At 46.4% G+C, this 19486-nt stretch overlaps 1 protein-coding gene and 1 pseudogene across 2 annotated transcripts in view; one reads left to right on the top strand and one right to left on the bottom strand.

Annotated features, from left to right (window-relative positions):
* Nucleotides 1-395: 395 nt before the first annotated feature.
* On the bottom strand, nt 396-11183 carry LOC137775869 (WAS/WASL-interacting protein family member 3-like; annotated as a pseudogene).
* Nucleotides 3922-19486, top strand: part of TCF20 (transcription factor 20) — a 98611-nt gene continuing 83046 nt past the window's right edge. Inside the window, exon 1 of one of the 2 annotated variants that reach the window (XM_068560884.1) lies at nt 3922-4026. The gene's annotated coding sequence lies outside the window, so the exon portion shown is untranslated. The remainder of the gene's footprint in view (nt 4027-19486) is intronic. The other variant, XM_068560883.1, reaches the window with a different exon arrangement.

The following is a 19486-nucleotide window of genomic DNA, read 5'->3' as shown; positions in this document are numbered from 1 at the left end:
ACAACTTGGGCCCTGGAGGAATGAGGTAGAAGGCGGGGTTGAGGGGCAAATCTCCTGAGCAGAGGTCACTGTGAGACCCTGTGGAACCAGTTCATGCCAAGTGGGTCACAGATACAAGGCCCTGTAGGACCCCACCCCTGCCCACCTCTGCAGCCTCATCTCTCGCTCCCCTAGCCCTGCGCTGCATACAACCCTCCTGGGACCTGCAGTGGCTGTCCCCACGTGGCTAAGGCTTGGTATTCCCGGACTCTCTATTTGGAGCCTTCCCCACCCCCTTAGCCTTAGAGCCTGCCCTGCCCTTGCCCCAGAAAGACTTATTCTGAGGCCCTATGTTCCCTCCATCAGGGTTTACAGCCCAGCACACAGCAGGTGCTCTGTGTGGAATGAAGGCCACCCTTATGTTTGTGCTTTGCGTGGGAAAAGTGCCTGGCTTGGGACAGGCTCTGCCGGACGCTTTGCGGGGGTTCCCCACTCTGTTAACCAGAGGCTTTTTTTGGTAAGTTGTCTCCTGGAGGACTGAGCAGGAGTTCCAGGAGGCCTCCCTCTTGGCGTGCTAGAGTTAGCGGGAGGCCCCTCCCAAGAGGAAGGAGAGCTGGGGCCCACTGAAGGATAAAGGTGAGGGCGGTACTTGTGCTCAAGAGAGCCAGCGAGTGAGAGGAAGGACATCCGCCTGCCGCTGAAGGCACCGACAGCCCAGCTCACTTCGCACAAGTCACTGATCTGCCGAGCAGGGCCAGTCTCCTCAATCAATCCATGCTGACAGATGGTAGCGGAATCAGTGACCTAGAGGCAGAAGGCTCCATTTGTAATCCCGGAGTGGCCCAGGCGCCTGGAGCAGGGCAGAGGAGTTTGTAATAAAGGGAGTGACACAGGGTTTCCAAAAGCCATCTCGGAGCTGGAGGAGGAAGGAAAGGATTAATTTTGCTTCTGGAATTGAAAACACTGATTCAATTCAATATGTATTTTTTGAGTGGACTGGGCTAGAAGAGAGAGAAAAAAACAAAAACAAAAAAATCCCCCAACTAATCTACTGTCCTTTCCTTAAACTGTGGTAGGAAAAACAGGATTCTCTTGGGATTGACATATATACACTAATATGTATAAAATGGATAACTAATAAGAACCTGCTGTATTAAAAAATAAAATTGTAAAATTCAAAAAAAAAAGAAAAACAGGATTCTCACAGATGAGACAGTGAGAGAACAATAGAAGACACTAATGTGATCAAAGAGGAGGGAGCTCCCGGTTATTGTGCTCTGGCCACTATGGGATCTTGAGCAGTGCCTTAACCTCTCTGAACCTCAGTCTGCTTGTATGTCCACATCATAGAACTGTAGCTATTGCTAATGTGTGCCTGATACTGTACTGAATTTTTTATGCATTTCTCTTAAGATTCCCATAATACCTTATGAGTGAGGTCATATTATCCCCATTTTACAGCTGAGGAAACCAAGGTTCAGAGAGGTGAAGTGACTAGTCCAGGGCCACACAGCCCAAGCGTAACTCAAATCTATCTGTTGGTCATAATGCCCACACATGTTCTTTTTCCAAATGGTACTGAAAGGGAAAGTGGCTGTTAGGGGTGAAGAGGTCCAGGCTGGCCTAGCCCTAGGACTGGGGAAGTTTCCAGGTGGAGGTTAACTAGCCATTGTTCCGGCAGGGTCCAAAGGGGTGGGGAGGGGGCTGTAGGGTCAGTCTCAGGACAGGAGGCAGGAACAAACAAGAGCCTGGACTTCAGTTATCTGTCTGCATTCCTTCCCTTCTGCATGAGGCTTTGCATAGCTTGTCACCATCCATTTCACGTTCTGGTCCCCGAGTCTGAGATCCGAATGAGCTGAGGAAGAAGGGAAAGGAAGGGAAGAACGATGGGGCAGGAGACTCTAAGGAAATGGGCTTCCTTCCCTTTTCTTCATGAAGTCTCTCAAGAAATTGAGGGTGCTCCCAACACCAAGTGGAAGCTCTCATGCATCTTTCTGTGTTTGTCCAGAAAACATGGGTCTGTGCTGATAGAGTTCCCTCTTTCCCTCTGTAGCTCTGACTCAAGCAGAAGCCAGCACTGGCATTTTGAGTCTTGGTGCCAGAGAATTTGAAAATGAAACTCATAGAACAATGGGAACAGCCAGAGGGCAGGGCTTGGCGGCCTGTTCAGCTCGGCCCCCCGGAAGAGACCGGCACCCTGCCTGGCATGCAGGAGGTGCTGGGGAATCAAGTCTCCAAGAATAGCCCTGACCCACATTGGAGCCGGCCCCCACTTTGTGTGATTGGACAGAAGCCAGGAGAAATCACTGCCTTCCCCAGCCATATCCTGCTGGGGTGCCAGAACCAACTCAGGCCCTGCCTTAGATCCCTTTGCTGGGGGCAGGTGCTGCCACAGCCAGGACCCTCTTTGCATGGCCCAAGGCAAGGCAAAGCGTTAATGTCTCTGTCTAGGTGGGGTGAGAGGTGAAAGGGTAGAGCCAGGCCCTGGGGAGTTATGGACCTCAGATATACTGAAACTGGGCCCCCAGGCCACACCTGGTTCCTATCAGCCTCCACCTGCTACCCTCTTCTTCCAATTCCAATTTACTTTCAAGTTGGGTTACTTCAGGAAAGGAAGCCACATACTCCCTTAACATCTAGGGCAGATGGGGTCTAATTTAGAATCAGCAATTTCAGTCAACGTTAGGGACATCCAGTCCACACTCTTCTCCTTCCCATTGTACCAACGGGAAACTGAGGCCCGGAGTGGGGAGAGAATTTGGCCAGGTCTCTGGGTCAGCCAGAGGGAGGGTCACAAACACTCCAAGCACAACCTAGCCTCACTGGTCTTCTCACTTTTGATAGCAGTGGGTCAGGCGGCACAAACATCTCTGGCTGTTTTACAACCGAGATTTTCTTTAAAAAAAAAAAAAAAAGAGAAAAAAAATGACAACCATTCCTTTGCTCCATAAAACATACATGAGATTTGCAAAAGAAGGCTGGGAACGGCCCGAGGCCTTGGCACCGCAAATCCTCCACCTTATCTCCAAATTAATTCTGGACCCTGGGTCCAGTCAGCCAGGCATGGCAGCTTTTTAATGCCGCCTCAGGCGAAGGCGGCTGGCGTTTGGTTAGCATCTATTTTACATGTGAGGTTGGTGGGCCTCCCCACTCCTTGCTTGTATTGCGGAGGAAACTGAGTCCCAAGAGGGCCCAAGTCATTCATCCAAGGACACGCGGCGCCAAGGGGCGGAGGCGTTGAGGGCACTAGGCCTGAGGGCCGGGAGGGCGCTAGGCGGGCAGGAGCCGGCACCACTAAGCGGGTTACGGGGAGGAGAGTGGGCCCTCGCCCGCGGACTCCCCAAGGCTGACAGAGGCGATTCTGGCTTTGGCGGCTCCAGGGAACTCCAGAAATCCCAAGGAGAGATTCCGGGCCACCAACTCCCCAGAAAGTTGGCTCGCAGCCACTCCCAGGACGGCCGGGAGCTACGGGCCAAGATGGCACTGATCGAGCGGCGAGACGCGCGCGACGCACCCCACGGCCGCCGAGGGGACACCCGCGCGACCCCGGCCGCGGGGAGGATGTCTCCTGCGGCCCGGCGCGCACAGGCCTCGGCGCCGCCGCACGCGGGTGGGCACGCGCGCGCCCACCGGCCCCGCCCCCTGCCGCCCCGCCCCCGCCGCGCGCCCTCCCTCCCGCCCGCCCGCGCGCCGCGGCCCGGAGCTTCTCGATTGGCCGCGAACCGTCACCTGACGCTCTGTTATTTCCTGTGTGTTGGGAGAATGGAGAGAAAAAACCCCGAGCCGAGCCGCTTTCGGCCCCTGCGAGGCGGCCGCGGCCTCCGCCAGGAGAGTCCGCCCTGAGGCGCGCCTGACCGGGGAGCGAGCGCGCGGGCCGGAGCGAGCCTCCAGGGGCCGCGGCCCCGGCCCGCCCCGCCGCCGGCCCCGGCGCCCGAGCTGGAGGCGGCGGAGGTCCCCCACCCCCACCCCGCGCAGCGCCGTCCGCCGCCGCTCCCTCCCCTCCCGCCCCCGGCCAAAGCCGAGGGACCGGGCGGGGGGCTCCCGCAGGTAACCGCTGCCCGGGCCTGAGGGGGAGGGGCAGAGGTCAGGGTTGAGGAGCTAGGGCCAGGCCGGGTGTCTGGTCTCTGGGGCTGGGGGCAGAGGTCTTTGCCCGGCCTGACCTGGGAGTGCTGAGCCCCAGGACTCCGAGGCCGCGACTCGGGTTGCTGAGGCGACTGTCCCTGCCCGGCCCGACCCGGGAGTGCAGAGAGGAGCGGCCTGCCCTGGCCTCGGGGCGTTGAGGGGAAAGGCTCCGGCCTGGCATCAGGGCGCTGAGGAGTCTTGGGCCGGCCTGGGAGTCTGGCCGGGCTTGGGCACCGGTCCTGGCCTGAGGGTGCCGGGGGAAGGTACCTGCTCGTCGCGGCCTCGGGCGCAAAGGCGGCGGATGTGAGCGGGCGGCGCCAGGGGATCGGCGGGGTCAGCGCTGCCCGCCCCGGGGTCCCTGGCAGCCCCGGGTATCCAGCGGCTCTCGCCGCTTCGCTGGGGGCGAGGCGGGCGGGCTGAGGGCCGGGCTTGGGGAGGGGCCGGGCGGGCTAGCGGGCGGGAGCGGAGCTGGGGCGCCGGAGCGCGCCCCTGCCACGGGAGGGCCGGGGGCCCGTTTATTGCCATGTGAACACCTGAAGCCATGTGGACGCGGTTGCTTCTCGCCTGTTGGGGGCGGAGGGCAGGTACCGGCTGGCAGGGCGCAAGGTCCCGGCCCTGGCGGCGGGGAGTGGAGCGCGGGACACACTTCCTGCGTGGGGTTTTCTCCCCCTCCCCCGCTGCGGTGAGCAGGGCGGGGTGTTTGATCCGGTGGTCCCCGTGTGCGAGCAGACGCTCGTCTGGGGGCCCGGTGGTGCTCTAGGCTTCTGGTCCTTTTTGGGGTGGAGGAAAGTGGTGGTGGAAGGAGAGTGGCCGATGCGGCCCAGCCCGCTCTGTCAGCGGCGGGAGGTGGAACATCTCCCGTGCGCCTGGATGGGAGTGGAATTTACTGAGTTGCGGGGGGCGGGCGGTGCAGAGGAGGGGCCGCCTTCCTGGGCCCGTGGGTGGGGATTATTGCCTGTTTTTGTGGTTGTGGATACTAGCACTGTCTGCAACCCTTTAGTTTGCCCTTAGGGGACAGATCGAAGTTGGGATTTTTTTTTTTTTTTCCCCCTTTCCTCTTTGCTTTTTTTCCCCCTTGAAGATTAGATGACTCTGATAAATGCCGTAAAATGGATGGAATTTTCGAGCTATTATCTAACAGACAGATCTTTGAATGATAATTGGACCCTTATGTTAACTGCCTCAGTGAGGAGTTTTATAAAACGTCTTAAATGGGGTGGCAGCTTGGTGAAGTGGGAAACTGCACTGAAGTTCGACTTGGAGGTCCAGGAATCTACTTCCAGCTTTACCACCAAATAAACTGTAACCCTGGCCAAGTTACCTACCTCCCCAAGGCTCCAGTTTTTTCATCCATTCAGTGAAGGCTCTCCTTCAGGTCAAACATTACAGGGGTTTTAGGTAGTCCCCCCCGCCGCCCCCATCTTGTGCTTTTGTTTTAGTCACAGGCGACTTCCTGAGAAATGCAGGCTGTCCCTTACCTGGCTTTTAAAAGCCTCACTTTTTAGTTTTCAGCCTGTTCCTTCTCCAACAGAGTGTAAGACTTGGTCGGGGTGCAGTTTTTCCTCAAATCCCAGTTGCTGGTCTGTGCTTCTCAGAAATATTCTAGCCTATGCTGAATGTGCCTTGTATTTTTTCTCTTTGCCAGAAGTAGTTATCAGGAAAAACGTTTTTCAGAGAACATCTGACTACTTGGAGTTGTGGCTAATGTGTGTTTGGGTCTGTGTGTGTTGGTTGGCTCCTAGGAGTTCCAAGATCTTTCTCTGCAGGGTACTGTGGAGGGATCTTATTTAAAGTTCTTTTAAGGGGTGTTTGGTGTTCGGCTAACTTTTGGAATTTCCAGCTTTAGTATTCTCAGAGTAGGGATAAAGTGGAATTCCATAATATCGCTTGTGAAGTGGTGTGCTAGTGGAGTTAACTGTCACCTCAGGGTGCACTAACCCCATCCCCAATTTATTCCTTAATGGGAGCTGGACGCTTCCTCTCAGATGCTGAGGAACCCCAGTCAGTTTCACTGATTTTATGGTGTGTGAGGGCCTTAGGCCATGCCTTTGACTGGTTAGTCCTTCTGGACCAACCTCAGATGTTGGTCTTGCTTGTCTTAAATTTCTAGTACTGGGATGCTTGAAGGACATGTGCTTAATGTGGTGTAATATGTCTTTCTTGGACCTTTTTTTTATTCACTCAGTGCAGGCAGTTTCAAAAAGGGTCACAGCATTGGGAGGTATGCTCATAATGCTGACTTTGGAGACGCATTGGTAGACTTTTTCTTGTATGTTAACATCAGGCCTGTCACATAGGTAGACACTTTTATATGGCTATAAAGATTGATTATTTGGAATTTCCAAAACTAAACAATTTATTCTATGTTGGTATTTGAATTATGACCTTGTGTTTTTTGTGGCCTTTTTAAAACCTTATAGTTACTTAAATTGTAAACAGTTACCACACGTTAATTTACATTTTTGTTGTAACTTATGAGGAAAAAGTTATAGAACTCTTAGAGAGGTAAAAGTTTGTTTGTGTTTATGTATGTGAGATAAGGTTGCCAAGGTGGTAAGATGTCAGGAGATGTGGGTTTCAGGTTCTGCAACCTTTTTTTTTTTTTTTTTTTTTAACCTTCATAAAATGTAATGAATGTAGACCAAGAAATTAGATTTGGACTTCTGGTGAGTTCAACCTTCTCTTCAGAAAGAGAGGAAAGGATGCTAACATTCGTTCTAAAAAACAAAACCAGAAACACCTCAGAATGCTAGATTCTGTCCGAGGTATTTTAACTTATCTTGCAAAATCCACCCAGCAGACCTGAGAGATGTATCACTTCTCCTTTTCCTAAGAGGTCATAGAGCTAATGAGAGTCAGGGTTTGATTGTGACCGTCCTCCCCTTGGCTCCAGAGTCTTTACTAGGTCTGTTATAGCTCACTGCCAGCTCAAGACACAAATCAGCCAGTGGTAGGTTGGCTTTGGAATACAGATTTCCTGCTGTGTCCCCCTTCTTTTTTTTTAAGTTATAATGAATCTGAAATCTGGACTCGGGCAAAATACTGGAAAGGATGGTTTTTGTGACTGTGCCATATAGTTTAGTGACCTCTGGGAGTTTTCTAAAATTTCACTTTCCCCGTACCTGGCCAGTTTTGCCAGTGCACCTGAGATTTAATCTAAAAACTTCTCTTTCATACCCAATTCTGCCGTTCTATCTTGAGCTGAAAACTTCTTGTATCAGATCAAAGAGTGATAGAATATGTAAGGGGCTATCTCTCTTCCTGTCTGTGTTACTACTGGTTTACAATGCACAGGAATCATTATCTGGTGCCTGCTCTCAGTTTGACCAGATGCGACTCAAAAGATATATTTACAAAAGACAACCCTTTCCCCAGTATGCCTTAAGCTCTCTTCCTCATGGGGGCTTATGTTCAAGACACCTTCGTGTTCGTTAGATCTGTCTGGGGCTTCTGACTCGGCTGCCTTCATTTTCTTTTTGTGGAGGTAAGAGTAACAAAATAAAGCAAAACAATAAAACCCTATTTATATTGGAGCAATACTGTACATAAAAATCATACATTTGAAATATAGTGAAATCAGGGCTTTTATAGAGCATGATTTGGTCACATTGCACTTAGACTGAATAGTTTTTTTATATTATTAGGTAGCCTTGAAAGTTCTCTTAATACTTACGGTACATGCAGTATGGATGGAAAGATTCTCTTGGCAACAAACACAATCAGTACTTTCTGCATTAGAGCTGTGTTTACTTTGTAGGTAATGTGCATGACCCAGCAGGAAGAAGAACTATAAAGTGACTTACTGGTGTATCTGTGGCTTGTTATCTGATGCTTCATTGTGGGGAAGAAAGAGAAAACATTAGCTACAGGGAAAAATATCCTTGTTGCAGTCTGCACATGTAAGCTGTTCTGTGGGAAAGGGTGGAAGTTCATTGGAACACTTGAATATCATCCTGATTGGAAGGTGGTTACCATGTTTGAACATCACGTCAGTAAACATGGATTAAGGTCCTCTGTGTTCTAAGTTTCATTAACAAGCTTTTGTAGGTACTGTTCTAAACATGGGAGACGCAGTGGTGAGCAAGATAGAGAAGGAGCCTGCTCTGGAGAGGGATTGTAGACAGTAAGTGAGAGTGTCTGGCGGTGATAATAGCTATGAAGAGAATAAAAAGACAATACGATAGTGACTCGAGGGATGCTGCTTCAGAATGGTCATGAAGATGTACACCCTCTTATGAAGTGTTTTCTGCCGGCAGGGCAGTCAAACTTGATCTGTGGGATGGATGAAAATGGCATTAAACAAAGTAAATAATTTGCTTTAGTCCTGAGCATCTTGAGAAGTTAATCCAAAGAGTAGAAGTGGGTTGGTTGAAGTCTTCCCTCTGTTTATATCTATGCTTTGTGAATGGGGACCTGGCTCAGAAGAACTTAAGGGGGATCATTAGTGGTACCTTATAAAGGGTAAGAAAAAAGAACGTGTCTGCTTTATTAAAATTGTTCTCATAAAAAAAAGATGTGTAGGGAATTCCCTGGCGGTCCAGTGGTTAGGACTCCATGCTTCTACTGCAGGGGGCACCGGTTTGATCCCTGGTTGGGGAACTATGATCCCACAAGCCACGCGTGGGACCAAAAAAAAAAAAAAAAGCCAGAGATGTGTTATTGTGTTGATGAGCGCTAGGCATTATTAGAAACATCGTTTAATTACGTTTATGTTTCTTTGTTGAGGAGTTGGACTGGGGTGTTACAATCATTGTACTTTGCTAAAGCTGCAAATGAAGCCAGCAAAAGTTAGTGATATCTGTATGCAGGACACTCTGCTAGGTATTGCTTCAGATGGAGGATCCCAGGTGACCTTGGGTTGGGGAGGGAGTTGTTGGAGGGAGCGAGGGTGGCTGAGAGTGGGGGCTCTGGCAGGAGAGGAAACAGCAGCGCAGGTCAGACAGGCTTCGTCATCCACAGCCAGGAGGGTTCGTCCTCCGCACTTTTCCCAGCCAGCCAGTGGCATCCTACATACCTTCACCCACCCTTTCTGTGCTCTCTGGTAGAGTTATATAGAGAACTGAAAGAAACCTAAGAAATCGTCTAGTCTGGCACTTTACAACTTCTTTTACAACTCAGGAAAGATGCCAAGAAGGTGGTGACCTGCCCAAAGTTATGCGGCTTTACACTGACAGTCAAGGCTAGGACCCTGTTCTTTGCCAGCGAGGCTAGTGTTCTTTCCACCGTAGCCCCTGCTCTGACCAGAGGGTTGATAGTTAACAGTTGCTCCTGAGTAGAAAAAGAAAGGAAGCCTCTGGGTGCTAATGTATGCATTTAGGAAAAAACCTGTGTAGTTGGAATCTTAAGAAGTCAGGGAAAAGACAGTACATCAATCTTGAAAGCAGAGTACTACTGTTACTTTTCACAAAGTTATGTAGTATTGGTTTCTTTGGACCCACTGAGATACAGCCTCACCCTGATTATGTCTTGGTCCACAGTGGATGACGTGGAGAAGCTCTTTGCCACATTCAGCAATAGTTGTGAGGTTCAAATTAGGCCCATTAGATGTAGGGAGAAATTTCTGGTATGTGCCTAAAATTGAGTTCTGGAATTCAAAAGAGGTAAGGCCCTAGCAGTCCTAAGTTTTTCACCTCTAGACCTCAAGTTTCAGGGAAGGTTTCACTTCTACATTTAGAAGCGTCCTAAGGTAAAGCATTACTTTGGGAGCCTGGAGATTATTCACTGTGCCTGACAAGAGTAGGGATTCTTGAGCAGGACTACTTCCCTGGACATTTCCCTGACTTAGTACTCTGGTGGGTGAGTTACCCGGGGATAGGTTTGTATCCCTTTGACAGTAATATGAGAGGACATTCTTGCAGTAGAAAGTCCATATGATGGGAAGTTTATGGAGGCAGCAGAGCATGTAAAGGAAGATGTGTGGCCTCAGTCTGGCTCCATCACTTATTAGCAGTGAGTGACCTTGGGCATTTTGCTTGAGCCACAGTTTCCTTGTCTGTAAAATGGAGATACATCTTCCTCAGGGCTGGTGAGAGAAGGAACTAAAATAGAAAAAGTATATAGTGGAGTGCACCACCTATAGGTGACACTCAGTGAATGTTAGTGTAGTTGTCCATTAAACAAACATTCCACATAGTACTGTGTACCAAGACGTTGTCTAGAGCGGGGCTGGTTCCTGACAATCCTGTCGATTTTACATCCTCCAATATCTGCTCAGTTGAGAAGGGCAATTAAACAGGGCTATTGAAAGTGCTCTGATGGGGGAGTACATGGTGCTGTACCAAGATATGTCCTCCTGACTTGAAAGGTCACAGGAGGCTTCTCAAGGGAGGACCATTCGCTTCCTCATCCAGGCGCTTGTCTCACCAATCACTTCCCACCTCTGTGCTTCGTTCCTCCCCTTCTTCTGCTTAACTGTTGGCATTCTCTGGACCCTCTTATTTCATCGCCCTCGCTCCCTGGGTGCTGTCGGATATCCCTAGGCTTTGACGATTGCCCATAAGCTGATGACCCGCGTGTTGATATCTTCAGCCAGACCTCTCCTAGCTCCTCCAACTCCTGCTTGACACTGCCATTTGAATGTCTCACTAGTAACTTGCGCTTCGTAAGTCCAGAACTAACACGTATTCCTCAAACTCTCCTCCATTTGTCCCCTTCTCCATAAGTGGCTTTACCATTTACCCACTCTCTCAAATCACATTCCTCCTTTTTTCTCACCACCCTCCATATCTAATCCATCACCATGTTAATGGTGACACCAGTGCTGTTTCCATAATACGACTTGAATCTGTCCACTCTACTGTCAAAACCATTGAGCCACCATCATCTCCTACCTGGAACATTGTGATTGCCTTTTAACACAGCCTCCCCATTTCTGCCCGTCTGTCTGTCTCTATTCCAGTGTGCCCAGAGCAGCCAAATAGTCACCTGTCTTTCCTCCCTTACAATCGTTTAATGGTTTCTCATAGCACTTAATAGAAAATCCAAACTCCTTCCCATTTCTCCCAAGGCTCTGAGTCCCCTGGCCCCTACCCACCTCTCTGGCCACCTCTCTGCTGCTTTTGCTTGCCGTCCTTCAGACACATGGACTTTCTCTGTGTCCTCTGAAGGCTCCAAGCTCTTTCCCATCTCAGGGACTTGTTATATGCTGCTGCTTCTGTTCAGAACACTGTGGCCAACCCAGCCTTTTCTCATCTTTCAAGATATTTGTTGAATGAAAATAAATAGCATGAGACAGGCAATAAAGGGGATGGGGTAAGGAGGAAAAGTGTCCTTGGAGCGCATCTACAAAGGTCTTAAAAAAAAAAAAATAGAAATGTTTGAAGAGCTAAAAGAGTGTCAGTTTGGCTGTGGTGTAGGTAGTTATTCAAGTGAAACACCTGGGAGTCAGGCAGCAAGAACCCAAGTACACTGCTGATGAGGCTATAAAATGATGCCATCACTTTGGAAAACTATTTTGGAAGTTTCTTAAAAAGTTGAACGTTATGTCTACCCTGTGACCCAGCGGTTCCATTTCTAGGTATTAATCCAAGAGAAATGAAAATATATGTCCACAAATAAGCCTTGTACAAGAATCTTCTTAGGAGCTTTTTTCATGATAGTCGAAAACTGGAAACAGTCCAGACGTCCATCCAGTGGGAGAATGGAGAAACAAAACGGCATGTTCATACAGTGGAAGACCACTCAACAGTGAAAAGAAACAAACTACTGACACATGTAACAAGGAAGAAGGAAGAATTTCACACAAATTATGCTGAGTGAAAAGCCAAACACACAAAAAAAGTACATAATGGATGATCCCATTTATAAGACATTCTAGAATAGGCAAAAGTAGTCTGTGATACCAAAAATCAAATCAGTGTTTGCCTCTTGGGTGGAAGGGGGTTCACTGGGAAGGGGACATGAGGGAACTTTCTAGAGTGATGGAAATGTTTTGTGTCTTGATAGGCATTCATCAAATCTTATTGAATGATATACCGTATGTAATTTTGCTGTATGTAAATTATACCTAAAAACAACCTACGAATTGTCCTAGATTTCTTTTTCCCCTCTCACTCTCAACATTTAATCTCCCAGCAAGTTTTGTTCATTTTATGTCCAAAATACATCGTAAACTTGTTCCTTCCCATCTCAAGCACCATCCCCTCTTATCCGGACAACTGTATTATTAGCTTCCTGACTGGTTTTCCAACTCCCAATTTTTTTTGCCCTCCCAAACCATTTTTTCTGCTTTTCAGCTAAAGTGATCTTTAAAAATTCAAATTGGGTTATGTCAGTTGTCTTCCTACAACCCTCCAGTAGCTTTCCATTGCTTTCATGGTGGCCGACAGGGGTCTCTCTGACCCCTGTCTCCCTCTGAGCCCATCTGACCTGGCCTCCTCCTTGCTCCCTTAAGTTCCAGCCTCTTTGACCTTCCTTCTGTTTCTTGAACACCTCAAGCTCATAAGCACATTTCTACCTTAGGAACTTTGCCCTCAGCCCTTCCCTCTGCCTCCTGGAACACTCTGCTTCCCAAATCTGTGTGAGACTTGTTTCTCTTTGTCATTCTGGTTCAGTTTATCTTTTTTTTTTTTTTTTTTTGGCCACACTGCAGCACGCAGCATGGAGGATGTTAGTTCCCGGACCAGGGATTGAATCCATGCCCCGTGCATTGGAAGCACGGAGTCTTAACCACTGAACCACCAGGGAAGTCCCCAGGTTCAGTTTAAATATCTCTTTCTCTGTGAGGTTTTCTCTAGTCCTCACAGCCTAAAGTAGTGCTCCATCACATCAGCCTGCTTTATTTTATTCATAACTTTTGTCACCATCTGAAGTTGTCTCATCCTTTTATTTGTTTGCCTGTCTCCTCCCTCTAGGATTAAGCTTGGCTTGTTCACTGCTGTACACTCAATGTCAACAGCAGTATGTGACACATAGTAGGCCATATGTATTGACTAGGTGAAGATATTGAGGCTGGTGATGACGAGATGAGAGCAAGCTTACTAGGAGGTAGATTTGTGAGGGAGAAGGAACAACCAAGGAGAGTCAAGACTTCTGGCTTGGAAATTAGGTGGTGGTGGTACCATTCATTGAAATAGAAAACAATGGAGAACAAGAAGATTGGGGTGGGGTAAAAGTGATGAATTTAATTTTGGACTTAAGTTTGAGATGCCTGTAAGGAAGGCATCAAGTGTTTGAGACACAGAACTGACATTTAGGAGAAGGAACTGGGCTGTAGAGTAAGACTTAGAGGTTAGCGTGTATGTTCCAGCCTGGGAGTAGATGAGATTGCTCTCGGGGGTGAACAGGGAATGTCAGTATGTGGAGAAGTGGTTCCTTCCTTTTTTCCTGCCTGAGTGATGGGTGTCTCCCTCCAGTAACAGGGACTTTACATACCTCAGCCCCTAGAAGGTTTTGTAGTTTTAGACACTCCCCACCCCCCAAGCCCATGCCCCAGTTATGTTATTGTTGCTAATAATGACAAGTGCTCAGAGGGTCAGGACAAAATTCTGAGGAATGTGAACGTTTAAGGGAGCAGGGCAGTGTTTAAAGAGCAGACAGGATGCAACCAGACAGGTTAGGAGGAAAACCCAGAGAGCATGGCATGGGGAAAGAAAGTGTCTCAAGTCAGAGGCGGTAGCTGAGGTTTATTGAAAAGGGTCAGTTGGGAGGAGAGGGGATAACTAAAGCCAGGTGGTTGTGTATTGATGAGAAAGTGAGGTGAAGAAGTGGAGACAAGTTTGGAGTCAAACCTTTCTAAAATGTGGCTGTTGAGGAAAGTAAAAAGTAGCTATAGGGAGAGTCTCAGGTCAAGCGAAGACATTTTTTAAATATAAGAGAACCTTAAGCATGTGTAAATTGAGGTGGGAAGGAGCCAGCACAGGGCTGTGTTGAATGAAGATGCAGGAGAGTGTTGGGTTGAGGACCTTCCAGTAGAACTCAGGGCCCAGTGTGATCCAGGCGATTGGCTTTTGGTAGTAAGAGTACCCGCTTCCAGGGGTGTGTGGGCGGGAAACAGATGGGCATGGGGGCAGGAAGGTAAGGAGTGCTTTTCTGTGAGTTCTGTGAAGGTCCTCTGTGGAGGGGCAAGAGCGAGGTGGAGAGTTGGAAGCTTGAAGAATACAGGAAAGTTCTGAAGAAACTGCTGCGGCGAGCAGATAGAGCCGGCTAAGGAAACAAGAACTGCAGGGGGAAGTAAAAAGTAGTTAAGATGAGCTTTCTGCCTCCAGGATTTTAGAGAAACTGGTCAGACCTTTACAGTTGTTTGTCTAGTTTTGGATTCCAGTGATTCAGACTCAGCTTTTCCTGCCTGGTGTCCCCATAAGCTTCTGCCATTCCCATTCATTAGACCAGTGACTTATACATTATTCCAGAGCTCTCATGCTTTATTTAACCAGTGCTTATGAAGCACTCACTGTGTTGGGTAGGTGGCAGTGTTCTCAGTGTTGTATCAAAACAGGAAAGGTGGGGGATACTCTTATCCCCTTGGACCTGAGGTACCCCAGGTGGCCTGGCTGTAGTGGAAGAAGTAAGAGTCATCCTCTTCCCAACGCCACAGCTAGAGCAACTCTCACCATCTCTCTCTTCTTATCTTGGGTATCTGTGGAAGACTATTGCTGGAAAAACTGCAAAGTATTTTCGAATACCACTGCACTAGGCTCTAAGGTCCTTGCGGTCAAGGCTGTGTTTTATTTTATAGCCCCAGCAGCTGGCACATTGCCTATCAATGCATTGAGAGTGAATGCACCATTTTGCCTCTGAGCCCCTGCCTGGAATGCCCTATCTTTCTCCTCTCTTTATCCATATGTTACAGTTACTATGGAATGTGTCTGTTTCACCACAAGGTTGTATTCTTATATGGTCACCATGCCTTGTTAATCTTTCTTTATGTCCCCTTCACATAGTATATATTAAAGTAATGTTAAGTTTGGATTTGTTGTAAAAAACTTGCAAAGCATCTTTAAGAGTAACTAAAATAGTTGAAGAATAGGGGGAAAATTCAGAGAAAATATCCACCAAAGAAACGAGTTAATTTAGCCTGATAAAGTATCCTAAGCAATGAGTTAGTGAGGGTCTTAGGGTATGTTAAAGAGTGATGGCCTGCTGTTCCTCAACTCTGAGAAGGAAAACAGCAGCAGATGAGGTAGGAGGGAGTGCTAGTGGCTTGGGTGGACAAACCAAAGAACTCCCTGCCCTGTGAGGAACTCTGGGAATTTCTCCTGGAGAGTTTTAGGCAGTAGAATAGACTCATTTATGTGCAATAATTCCTACTTGATGGCAGAGGCATGGCGAACATGCCTCCAAGATTCCAGCCAAATGACTCCTACGCCCTCAACATACACAGTGTAAATGAACCTGAAGACTTACAGGCACCTGTACATTAGTGAACAGACATAAGCAAAAAAGTACACATTGCATTGAATTTGGTGCTGCTGTTCTGTTTTGCTTTTACCTAGTGGATATGTGAGTTTAAGCATAACGGGAGTAGAATTTTCATCGTTTAGTTAAGAAGTCTTTGTGGAAGCGGAGTTAAGTTCTAACATATTGAATAAGAGAGGTTTGAGTTGGAGTGAAGGACATTGCAGCCTGTGTCACTTATTAAATGTCTTTTTTTTTTTTTAACTGAAATTTTGCTACATTGGTTAGCAAAGTGCTAAAAGTTGGCTGTCACTAAAGATGAGAGACAGAGGCCAAGTGAAGCCTGTGGGAATGAAACATCAGAGAAAATACAAGAAAAAGAAAATGTCTATTTCAATTCAGCCCAGATTGCTAAATCTATACCATGCTAGGCACAAAAAATGCAAAAGTAAATAAAATGTCTTCCCTTTCCCTGGAGTTCAGTGTCTGTGGGAGTCAGACATGGAAAATTAACATTCATAAAATCTGTATAGGATCTGCAAGACTATAATAGTGGTGCAGCCAGAGTTCTAGGGGAGAACTAGGGAAGAGGTTTACCCCCGATTAAGAATGGGAAGAATATCGGAGAAGACTGAGGGGAGGGGACCTGTGAGCAGGATCTGCAAGGATCGATAGGAGAGAGCATTCCAAGGGAAGGTCCTTCAAGAAGCAAGGCTTGGAAGTATGTGGCATGTTATATACATATATATATATAGAGAGAGAGAGAGAGAGAGAGCAAAGTGCAGGCTCGTAGGGGGGCCTGGAGATCACAGGAAAGGGACTGTCAGAGGAAGTATGGGCCAAGGGTGTAGTGGGAATAGCTTGATGATGGGCCTTGAATCTGGGCTAGAGCACTTTATTCTCACTAATGAAACAAGGTTTTGTGAAGAGAGTTGTGATATGTGGTTGAGAGACTTGTCGATTGTGAGGAGAGGTGGAGGTGGGAAGGAGATGGGAGGGCTGGAAGCAAATGGTGAATTGATCATCTTTTCCTGTTCCTGTTCCGGAGGTTTTCCCATGGCCAAATCCCTAGTCTGAATGAGAAGGAACTAAAGCTGGTTTAAACAACATGGGCTTATAGGAAATGTTGGCATCAACCCACTTCAATTCCAAAACAGATAGGCAAGGATATTTTATTTATGAAAAACTTTGAATAAATAATAAATAATTATGTAATTAAACACTTGAAAATATTAACCCTCTTAATTCTTACAAAAATCCTATGAGGGCATACTATTATCTCCATTTTTTCAGGTGAGGAAACTGTAACAGAGAGGTTGAGTGCTTTGCCCAAGGTCTCATCTAAAAAGTAGCAGAGCCAGGATTTGGAATCAGGCATCCTAACTCCACATTCTGTGCCCTTAACTTGTGCACTGTGTGATTCTGTGCTTAATTTGATGAACTGGAAAATAACTCTTGCAGAATAAGTTTGTGACACCTTTGAAGGGAAGAGTTTGGGTTTGGATTTAGGGGGGAAAAAAATAGAGTGGAGTCCAGAATTGCCATTTTGGGCCTACTTGTTAGAACAACATCTGTGTGAGGGCGGTTCCCCATCATATCCTCGGCACCTAGAATAGTGCTTGGCGTGTAGTTAGTGCTCAGCAAATAGTTTTTGTGTGAATTAATAAATGAAGTAGAATTTTCCTGCCAGCTTTCAAAGGAATGTGCCATGGAAGCTTCAGTTTCTTTTTCCCCTTTCTGAATTAATGAGTTCCATGCGTTTATTACCTGTTTTTATTGAACTTATCTTAGTCAGCTTTCAAAGGATGCCAGCCCAGTCTACTGTTCTCTAGATTAAAAAAAATCAGCAACTTATTTTCAAAATCAAAATATTAGGTTTTAAGATTTTGGCAGAAATCTTTTTATATAAACAAGATTTCTTTTGTTGATGCTTTTTGCTTATATTTAAGATGTAAACCTCGGAAATGTTATTAAGAATTGAAATTGACTTTTTTTTTTTTTTTTAGTATATTTATTTATTTATTTATTTATTTTTGGCTGTGTTGGGTCTTCGTTTCTGTGCGAGGGCTTTCTCTAGTTGAGGCGAGCGGGGGCCACTCTTCATCGCGGTGCGCAGGCCTCTCGCTATCGCGGCCTCTCTTGTTGCGGAGCGCAGGCTCAGTAGTTGTGGCTAACGGGCCCAGTTGCTCTGCGGCATGTGGGATCCTCCCAGACCAGGGCTCGAACCCGTGTCCCCTGCATTGGCAGGCGGATTCTCAACCCTTGCACCACCAGGGAAGCCCCTTGATTTCTAATTATAGTAGTTGATTATATGTTTATTGAATCTTTTCTCAGCAGACCAAGCGTTATCTCTACTTCCCCTTTTTTGCCAATTCAGATATTCTTAATATTCGATACTGGTCCTTCTGTATCTGCTAAAGAACCTTCCTCAGTGAGTAATTCGTTAGGAAATCTCTTCCAGGAACCCAGTGATAATACAACTCAAGAGGTGTCTCTGCTAATGTAAAGTCACAACACTGACTATGTAGAAGTCACATATCTGATTTCATTAGCAAATTAATAGGTGATATAGGTTCTGAGGAGGAGAGACATGTTTTCTCTCTGCTTTAGTTCATTCTAAATTAAATCATTTGGGATAGGAAAATGGGAAATTTTGTCTTTCCATCTGGAGATACATAAAGACTTGGTTCCATAAGCCAATATATTGTTTTTCTTGTTGACTTGATTCAGCTTATTAATACTGTATTAAGAGATATACTTTGTAATATTTTATTTCCTTTTAAGAATAAGATTTAACTCTACTAAATTAAAAATTTGAAAAAAATCCTACTACTCTAACAGTATTTTTGTTCTGAGTTAAAATGGTCATATGAAAATAGTTACTTTTGTTGAAATAGTTATACATGGAAATAATTACATATGTTAAAGAAAAAATGTCAAGAATGTTAGCATAGTGTTTTAGTTGAAACAACTTTTAGAACTTTTTTTCTTGAAATGTATCCTTTTATTATAAAATTAGTACATGCTCTTGTTGTAAAATTCAAACAATACATAGGTGTATAACCTTATTCTCCAGAGATAACTATTGTTTACAGTTTAGTGCATATCCCGTACTTTAAAAAAAAAAAATAGGCTTTATTTTTTAGAGCAGTTTTAGATTCACAGCAAAATTAAGAGGAAGGTACAGAGATTTGCCACATACCCTCTGCCAGTGCACATGCACAGCCTCCCGCATTATCAACGTCTCCCACCAAAGTGATACATTTGTTACAATTGATGAACCTACCTTGACACATTTTCACCCAAAGTCCATAGTTTATGCTACAGTTCACTCTTGGTGTTATATTGTATATTCTGTGGTTGGGAGAAATTTATGACCTGTATCCATCATTATAGTATCATACAGAGTAGTTTCACTGCCCTAAAAATCCTCTGTGTTCTACCTATTCATCTCTCCATCCCCCTAATCCCTGGCAACCACTGTTTTTTTTTTACTGTCTCCATAGTTTTGACTTTCAGAATATGATATAGTTGGAATCATACAGTATGTAGCCTTTTCAGATTGGCTTCTTTCACTTGGTAATATGCATAAGTTTCTTCCATGTCTGTTGATGGCTTGATAGCTCACTTCTTTTTAGCACCGAATAACAGAACTGCCTTTTTATTTGTAGATGAAGGTGGTTCTTAATACTGTTTTACAAAATATTCCGAGGTTTCTGTTTGCAGGTGGTTCATCTCCTGAAGACTTCTTTTTTTAAAGATTTTTTATTAATTAATTTATTTATTTATTTATTTATTTATGGCTGCATTGGGTCTTCGTTGCTGCTCAAGCTTCAGTAGTTGTGGCTCGCGGGCTCCAGAGCACAGGTTCAGCAGCTGTGGCTCACGGGCTCCGTTGCTTCATGGCATGTGGGATCCTCCTGGACCAGGGCTCGAACCCGTGTCCCTTTCACTGGCAGGTGGACTCCTAACTACTGCGCCACCAGGGAAGTCCCTCCTGAAGACTTCTTAAGTATTTGTTTCAGACAGTTGATGCTAAATTATTACCTAG

The sequence above is a fragment of the Eschrichtius robustus genome, chromosome 13, assembly GCF_028021215.1.
Source record: "Eschrichtius robustus isolate mEscRob2 chromosome 13, mEscRob2.pri, whole genome shotgun sequence".
Lineage (NCBI taxonomy): Eukaryota > Metazoa > Chordata > Mammalia > Artiodactyla > Eschrichtiidae > Eschrichtius > Eschrichtius robustus.
Note: the sequence above shows the minus strand (reverse complement) of the source record. Positions and strands in the feature narration are given on the sequence as shown.